Raw genomic sequence first — 9,673 nt, 5'->3', positions numbered from 1 at the left:
TCCATGGAGCGCCAACTAAACGAAATGTGGGTGCTAAGGTCAGTCAACGGGTTTTATTTTTCCAGGGTGGGGGTGGGGGGTGAGAGCTAACTCGAAACCATTTTAGTAGTATAGTGAGATGGGTGGGCTTCTGGTGAATAAAAACGGCTGTTTTCGTTTAGTTCTCAACTGTGTTTTTTTTTTTTTCTTATTCTTTTTCTATCACATCTCTATTTCTGTGAACGCAATCGGTCTTTTACAACAAATTCCTTAGACATACTACCGTGGGGGTGGGAGTGAGGGCACAGAGGGTAAAGGTATTCCATGTTTTTCTGTCATTTCAAAACAATGCTACAAATTGGTTTAAAAAAAAGGATATTTTATATTTTGATTTTTCTTTCTTTCTTTTAGTGCAAAGTGTAAGTGAAGCTTCCTACAATTTTCTGAGTCTACCTGTGATTGTACACACAGGGCGCTTTTGCAACTCTCGACAATTCAGTCTTTCATGCTTCAATCAAACTGTTTAGCCTGAGGTCTATCTTTAATTTTCAAAAACGTCAAGAAGGATTTTTTCGAAGACAGTGAATTAAATAACAAATACACTTCGCACGGCATCTCAAATCAAGACCCCATCCCTGCTACGTGACTGAAGCCGACCCTTCAGTTATCTCGGAGCTTTTGTTCAAATATTTAATTTGTGTTCACCAACCTTGAAGTAAAGAATGTTGTTACTTGGTATCGCTTTCGGTTTTCAGTATTTTACAAATAAACAATTACATAGGGTACGCAGTCTAGATTCTTTTGTGTTAAAATAAAATCAGTTCTAAAACACTTTGTCAAATAGCTCCCTAGTGGTTGACAAGGCTTTAAAGGCACTCTTATATGACTTACCTTTTGTCAAAACAGTTCGGTCCAATGGAGGTTAGTGACCTTTGTTAAACCAGGCTTTAAAGTTACTCTTGACTAATAAGAACAAGATAGAGCGTGCCAATCCCAATTGCGTGTGAGTGTATTTTCATTCGGCTACTTGTTTTATCAGCTAACAAATAAAACTTTTCGTCAGGAACATGTCCATAGCATTTTTTTAAACTTTTGTTTCTGATCCCCTTCAACAGCATTAACAGAATCTACACAACAACTCTTTGGCTTTTATAGATTTCAGGCTCCCCTTTTGGTGACAGAAAGCAAAGGAATTGTCTCTAACTAATGTATTTTTGCAGGCTTTTTTTTTACTCATACAAAACAAAATAGAGCGTACCAATCCCAATTGCGTGTGAATTTATTTTCATTTCGCTACTTGTTTAATCAGCTTACAATTAAAAATTCTTCATCATATTTTTCCGGGACATGTCTCATTAGCACAAAATACTTTTGTTTCTGGCTGATACACTTTCATTGCGTCAACTGAATTCAAATATCATCGACAAACAAGACTCCCGTCTCCCACGGTATGGTGACAGAAAGCAAAAATTAACCCCTATGTTGCCATTTTTTCCTTTTTTTTTTTATCTTATGGAGCTCATTCGACCCATTTGTTTATTTCCAAAGTGGCTAATGTTCAACAGGCAGATCACCCTGACAGTAAAGCTTGTATTTCTGTCGAAGACGTAGCCTCTGTTTCATAAGGTTTCCCAAACCTAACCGACATGAGTTGTCCAAACGTCCCTGCAGAACCACATTTTAAGCTAGAATTCAGTTAATCTCCTAGATAGGCAAGAATGCGGTCATCCATTAAATTTCAATAGGTTCCTTCTAAATGCAATTGTTGATACATTTCTCAGAAATCTGATCAGCTTTCTGAGAAACTACACTTTCGGTTCCAATCCAATTGTTTCACAGGACAGTCACTGGTTAAAAAAATAAATTAAAGTGTTTATGATTTACCCAGAATGAACAAGACCAAGAATGAACAAGAATGCTGTAATATGACAGACTCGAACAATAGAAAACTCCCAAAGCACAAACTCAGCCAAAACGCTAACAATTTACAATGTTTACTCAAGTTTGGGCTTATAGAAGATAATTTCACAGTTTTTCAATGACCATGGAATTCAGAATCCGGGTAGTAGTTACTCAATGGGGCCCTGAAAAAAATGAAGGAAAAAAATACGAATTTTTAAGAAATGCTTTTTTTGTGAGAAGGACTCTTAAACGCTGACAAACGTCAACAAATAGCTAAAACTATTATTTCTATATGTTTGCATTGCTCGAAATCGGGCGCATTTACAAGGCACTATAGCTTTTTGCTGACTTGCAAGGACCCATCTGTTATAAAGATCTCCAAAATTAAGGAATAAATCTCATAGTTCATTAGCTATAATCGTGTAAAGTTTGCTTATCATTTTTACATAAATTATGACCTAAATTTGGAAAGCACTAAATTTCTCGAATTGGGTCTTTGCGATTTTGGTGAAACTCTGTTCAGCGCAAGGCACTAATGCTCACTATGTGTGGCCGACAGATTTTCACGAAAAAAAAAAAAAAAAAAAAAAAAAAAAAGCCGGCAACAGCAAAATTTCGACTCAGACCTCAAAGGAGCGTGGCACTATAACCACGTGACATTTAATCCGATCGCCAAACTTTTTTTGCTACATTGTAGATTGATCTGTGTGTTATCCATTCTATATGTTAGACATACGATAAAAGTAAAGGTGGGGATACCATTGAGCTTCAAAGTAGGATGGTACCGCCAAAAAATAACTGGGTCGAGTCAACTTAAGCCAATGAAAATGTCAAACCAAGCCTTAATGGTACCCTGAAACGCACTCATTTTTATTCCAGCGCTTGGCACCGCTTACATGTATCTAAATTGGTTTCTTATAGGTTGATTGCGCTGTTTGCGCCTGATGTCATTGCTGACCAACAACTTCGGTTTTGCTTTTACGACACTCATTTGAAAACGGATTTAACATGGAGTGAACTACAGTGTTTTGAATCAGGAAAATGATAATAAATAGTTTCTCTTTATACTCATACTTACACTTTATTTATTTATACACTGTAAAATCTTCAGTATTACATTATAATAAGAAAGTATTAAAAACTTCACAAGTTAAAATAAAAATACTTTTTTTACAAGATTGTCATCATTTATTTAAATAGCGTGGATAATTTCTGCAATCCTTAGCTACGACGTCCTAGTTATTCTGTAGTATTTTTCAATCCCGCATTCGTTAAAAAAATTATTCGTGCAATTTATTTCAACGTGGCTTCCCTGGGTGCCAAAGTCTTTTCATGCGCGGTTTCCGGTTTCTAGTTTTCAAAGTGACCCGTGTCTTTGGCCTCCTCGTCGCACGCGAGAAAAAACCTCTGGCATCCAGGGTAACAGCAGGCGCGCTCAATGTAACATCAGTTTAGTCTCGAGTTTACCTATGTATCACATGAGAAAGTCGCCCTTCTAATTAAGATATTTGTTCAGTTACTAAAATTCAGGATCCATTAACCCATAAATAATGATGACTACTGGTCCCCAGTCTTCCTTGGTTAAGTCAACCGAAAGTTGTTCCCAGACCGCTAAATATTAGAGGCACCATTTACGAAAACAGTGGCACCATTTACAAAAACAGCGAAACAATTTACGAAAACGGAGGCATCATAAACGAAATTAGAGGCACCATTTACGAAAACAGAGGCACCATTAACAAAAATGGAGGCACCATTTACGAAAACAGATGCACCATAAACAAAAATGTGGTCACCATTTACAAAATTAGAGGCGCCATTTACGAAAACAGAAGCACCATAAACAAAAATAGAGGCACAATTTACAAAAACAGAGGCATAATTTACAAAATTAGAGGCACCATTTACGAAAACAGAAGCACCATAAAGGAAAATAACAATGGCTGAATTTTGGCGGCAATGGCACTCCATACTCCTCCCCCATCCCTTTTTTGGACCTCAGCTCAAGAAATCCCTACCCTTCTATATACCTAATGATTCTGAATGAGGTACCCCTTTCGGGCAAATCCTTCCGGTAAAGTCCCTTATAGGGACCCTCCTCCAGAGGGTTAATATGAAAGGAAATATTTGCTGGCAAATAAAATGTTTATGTTTTTGTTTCGGTCTTTTCGAGTGTTGAAAGAATATATTCGACAGCCGTTATCACAATGTTATGCATTCGAACAAAACATACGAGGTTTGCGTCACAGGCAAGGGCTGGGGGTTGTGCATTTCAATTAATTGAACCCCATATCTGTTGTCGGGGTTAACTATTTGTGACCTTGCTACCACAGTGGTCATTCGTTAGTTACATTCGTCGTATGAACATGTTGTCTGTTTCCCTTCTCCTCCCCTTTTAATTTTTTCTGTTCGCCTTTGGTCCTTGTTTAGAATTAGCCTGCATGACAGGCGCTTTATGAGCCAAGCGGGGCGAACGCGATACAGTTTCGCGCGCAGCGCGTCACGAGCGCGAAGCGCGAGACGAGGGGAAGAGAAAAATAAGGCGCCTGTCCGCAGTCCATTGTTCTTTCTGCTCCGCCCACTTATGCCCACCAATAAAAGTAACCACGGTGATGTCAACAGAACCAATAAAAAAACACGACCCATTATCGCGCGAAACTTGTCATCTTTCTGGCGCGACGCGTCTGCATTGCAGTAGAAATGAGGAGTTACGACTGTTTCATGCTTCCATGGTTTCGCGAACTCCTACCAAAGTTTACGGACCTAAATAATTTCATTCTTTATGTAGATTTTTGCAAAAACCTTTCCTGCAAAATTCTAGTTCAATTCCAATTTTTTTCCGTAACCCAAAGGCAAGAATGCAAGGGCGTTCAGCTGTCAAATCTGCTCTCGGAGCACGGTATTTTTGTGCAAGACAATAGCCCTTTCCACGGTTAACTCTGCTCATTTGAATTACAATGAAATGTAGCATGTATATGAGGCAATTTCGGGATATTTTTTTAGTTTTAGCCCGAAATTGCCTCGCATCCACGTTGGATAACATTGTAATGCAAATGAGAAAAATTAACCGTGAAAAGGGCTATTCAAGCCTGTCCAGTTGATCGTGTCCGAAATGCGCTAGCGGCATTTTAACTTCATGTAAAACTTTGGAAGAAGTAAAGCAGGCAGCTCAGGCCGGGCCATCGCCAAGGAATCCGTCGGTGAAAAGATTAGCGAAGAATTCGCCAAGCGCTGGGCCATGTGTTTCCGTGGATGGTTCGAATTCTCATCGTGTTCATTACCAGAGAAGAGCGAGAAAAAAGTTATCGCTGAGTAAAGAGAACTTGCCAGCCAATGAAAGTATATCAGAAATAAACCGAGCAGAGCGTTTGGATGAGGAAATCCGAGGTATGGTGAATGTTCTAGTAGAAAAAACACAAACAATAACTAAGGTATTGGTAATTGTGTAATTACGACACGAGCGAGAGATTTGTTATTACCTTGTTGTTTACGCTTGATATAAATTAAATTGAGGATCAGTTATTGTTCATCGAATAATTATTGTAGTCTCAAACCACTTTAAATCTTCTTTTGAATTGGTTTAGAACAAATTTTGATGTGATTTGAGGCCTCTGCTCAGGTTTTTGTCCAAAGGAATAGCTTAGATTAAGAGGACCGGGTAGTTGTTTTTGCGAGGTATCCTAGTTTAAAATAATTTCGCTCGCTCGTTTTATTGCAGTATTTGGATCTTCTCATCAATTCGCTCTCTGCTCACTTTAATTCTTTGATGTCTCACGAAGACTTGGATTATCAGGCTTTGCTTATGCTTGTATCCTTCCTTACATGCCAGAGAATTGAAGCGGCGAAAGAATTTGTTGAGTTATGGGAGGAAATCATAATTGTCAAAGATCCTGGAAAAGAGCAAGCCGTTTAAGCTTTTACCAAATCCTGTTGGTAAAAAGCCCAACACGTCTTTCTTCTGAAGCAGTGCTGCGATACCTTTCTTCTGTTTATCCTTTGAACAATCGATATTGGGAAAACTTTCGAGAGCACTTTTTATCGTTTCTTCCACACTCAAGGCCGCATTTTTTTGTTTACACATCTTGAGCACGCTACGACATCATCACGTGGTACTAATTGACCAATCAGCATGACCGTCTACCTGATGGACGGTCGAGCTTTTAAGAAACAGCAAGAACAATGGACTGCGGACAGGCGCCTTATTTTTCTCTTCCCCTCGTCTCGCGCTTCGCGATCGTGTCGCGCTGCGCGCGAAATATTGCGTTCTCCCTGCTTGGCTTATAAAGCGCCTGTCTTGCAGGCTAGAATTCACCCTGGCCTTTTTCTACCCTCATCTTTACTGGGCTTAGTGTGTTTCAGATTTGAAGAAGTATAAATTAATTCAAAGAAATTAATTATTCATCAAATCGGCTTTGCCGTGCGTTTCTCAAAGCTCTCGAAGAGCTTTTGGGGCTGAAAGGTATTTCTTTATATGAATTTTCTACAGATTGACGGCAATTTTTCGTACAAAGTAACTCAATGTGTTTCTTAATCAGTGGAAAACTAACAAAGTTTTTGCATTCAAAATTATAAAAATTGAACTTCTATTAATGAATTTTGTGTATGTAAAATGGTTTCGGGAGTTTGAGAAACGCACGTTTCTAAGCATTAAATAACTTTATTTATTTATTTATTAATTTATTTTTTATATCAAGGCGAACATTACTTAACTTATTGACTTTTCCTAAACTTTATCTGGAACAGTCTGATCAGCGATAATTGGTTGATCACGTGACATTATTTTTTCCAGGGCAACAAAATTTTTACAGCCCTTGTTTTTCTCAAATTTGGATTTTTGATCTCTATGGCAAACGTTAACATTTTACACCAAGGCATTTGATTCTTCCCGGGAACGAAAAAAAAAAAAAAGGCAGACTGAAGAGGAATAAACAATTCAATTTACTCATTCAAGGAACTGTTCTTACATTAATAGCTATTGTTTTGTTTATCAAATGTATTTCTATGACCTTACTAGGTCTTACTAGGTCAGTGTGGAAATAAAATTATCGCATTTTGTATGGCGGTCAATCCAACACTAATTAATCGGATCCACTGGCCACACAACTAAATTTACCAATCACTGTCCAAAGTTTTTATCAAACATTATAAGTAATCCGGCATTACAGATGATTAATAAAAAGCTTCACGTCTTGACTTAATACTTGAAAGCGCTCTCATAAACATCAACAAGAGCGCTTATTTAAACTAATCACAATGAACAAAAGATTCAAGCGCCCAATGCTTTCCTAGGCAAAACCTATGGCTCGTTAATATGAAGTTGTTAGTTTATTCTAAACCTGTTTGTAGTCTGATGATTGAACACAGTAAAACACAGCCAATGCAATTACTGTTGTCGGGGATGTTAAACCCTCGTGTTTACCCTGAACAACGGACTGAAAAGGATATAGGTATTTGTAAAGCTTTTAATTTGGATATCAGTACTATGGATGGAAAACGTTTGACCCTCTGATTTACTTTTTCTAGACATGAGCCATAGCCGAGATTGGCTAATTTATTAACAAACTATCCATATCTCCTTAAGGTTTTCTCGAAATAGCTGTATACAGTTCAACAAGGCCTCGTTCTTTTCGATCTTTTTTTTTTTTAACTGATTGTAATGTGGTATTCAGTAAAGGAGTAATTCCTTTCAGCAAATTAAAAAGATACTGATAATTATAAACTATTATACAATGAACTGTGTGAAACTCGCGTTTTGATTGGTCTGGAGGAGTGTGTGATTAGAGTATAGACGCACGATTGACGTCATCGAGTGGTGTGACCGGCGCACGTGATCAGAGTCTAGAGTCCAGCCAGAGCGACTGATCAACAAAGTTTTACAAACTGTTTTTGCGAGAAGCGGACAAACACAGGCAAATTTTCTGAGGAAAAGAAAACTGTCCATTAAAAAAATGGACAAAGACCATTGAGAGTGACCTCAACCAGGATAGGAAAGCTAGAACTTTGTTGTCACGTGAAAAGGAAGCAAATATTTGTCGAAATATGTCGCCGATAGAAATCCGGTAATGGCGAGTAATCGATTACAAATCGCAGTGAAGCGACTTACATGCTGTAATATTTTGAGGTCAGGATTTCCTTCTGGAATAAAGGTTAGTTTTGAAAATATTGTTAGTGAAATTCTTTCGGATTATACTTTAATTTAGAAGATCAGTAGTCCAAAACTGAGTTTGCTGGAAAGTTTTTGACTCAGCTCAGACAACGCGATGCTCGCTCACGAAATGTGTTGAAATGTCTTGGTTATTGTATAAAACAAATAGATTCCATTTTGCCGTGGGTCTGTACTCTGATAACGCACAGAGGACGTCAAAACGTGGTAAGAACATCAGTCACGCTACTCGCCTGCGGCTCGTAGCGTACTTCTTTGCTCTCACCACGTTTTGACGTCATCTGTGCGTTATCAGAGTACAGACGCACGGCAAAATGGAATCTATTTGTTAATTAAACAAAAGCTAGAAAAAACAGAAATTTCTCTTTTTTTTTTTTATCTTTTTTAAGCAAAAAGCAAAATTAAGTCGTTTTTTTCTTCCTTTTTTTTCAGTCTAGTTTTCCTAGACTGTCTTAGTCAACCCTTAACGCCCTTGATCTAAATCACTAAGTCGCTCCGAACACCTGCCATCGTCATTGAAAGAGGAGAAACTATTATCCTATTAAAGAATAATTAAAGTGTAAGGAGTACTGTTTCTCACGCAGATTTAAAAGGAAATATAATCAAATTAAAGAGCGTCAGGTTATTGGCTACTGTCTTGGTCTACTTATTAAGACTTAACACAACTGCACACGATATCATATATAGTCCTTACTTTTAGCGAAAACTAGGTGTTGCAAATTACACTTGCATCTTCGTGATGGCCACAGCCAACTACTCCCCAGCCATTATGAGAGCAATCAAATATCGAAGCTTCTCCTCCACTGCATCTGACATCATCCATCCAGATAGGGTCAGATCCCTGACCGTATTGCGCACCATGGGGATATGATGATGCACTTGGGAAACCAAGCTGACGACACACCACGTGAGCATCATTAATATCCCAGATATCATCACACACTGTGCCCCAGATTCCTTTGTAGAAAACCTCAACCCAGCCGTAGTAAGCTCTCCCATTTGCTAAACGGATAGGGAGGCACTCAACACTGGCATCTCTGCTGTGAGTGCAGACATGTTTTCCCCATCCACGGTGTCTGCAGTCGTATAGATATGACTCGCTTCCTGAACAGGCCACATCACCCATCCAAATGGGACCGGATCCCTGGCCGTGATGAGCGCCACGGAAGGCTCGTGAAGCTTTGGGGAAACCAAGCTGTCTGCAAACCACGTTGGCATCATTTATATCCCACGCGTCATCGCAAATAGTGCCCCACTGATTATTGTAGAATATTTCCACTCTACCAGCGGCTAACGAATTACCACTCAAACGGAGACTGCCTGTTGTGATAGCTAAAATGGAAACATTAGAGAAAAATTATTAAGTAAATATCACGGACTATTGAGGCATAACCTTTCCGTTGTTATTGTTGTTGTTGTTGTTGTTTTCGTTTCAGTTTTTTCCTGCGCAAGTTTACAGAACAAAGAGAGATGACATTTTTATCCCTTGATTTTCACAATTTAAAGTTTTGGGAAATGTTTGGCGAAAAGTGACATTAAAGGTTGAAAAATTCTTTAAGATATCAAATAATTAGTGGAGAAATTTTTTTTTTGTTGAATCACATGATTGCTAAACCGTAAAATGCCCAA

The 9,673-nt window shown here is 38.4% G+C and overlaps 1 pseudogene; it reads right to left on the bottom strand.

The window, feature by feature from the left end:
- Positions 1–6,806: 6,806 nt before the first annotated feature.
- On the bottom strand, positions 6,807–9,458 carry LOC146485293 (scavenger receptor cysteine-rich type 1 protein M130 pseudogene; annotated as a pseudogene).
- Positions 9,459–9,673: the final 215 nt, after the last annotated feature.

Source organism: Pavona decussata, unplaced genomic scaffold (genome assembly GCF_977016875.1).
Source record: "Pavona decussata unplaced genomic scaffold, jaPavDecu1.1 SCAFFOLD_27, whole genome shotgun sequence".
In the NCBI taxonomy this organism is placed as follows: domain Eukaryota; kingdom Metazoa; phylum Cnidaria; class Anthozoa; order Scleractinia; family Agariciidae; genus Pavona; species Pavona decussata.
The sequence above is the reverse complement of the archived record's forward strand: the minus strand, read 5'-3'. Positions and strand labels throughout refer to the sequence as shown.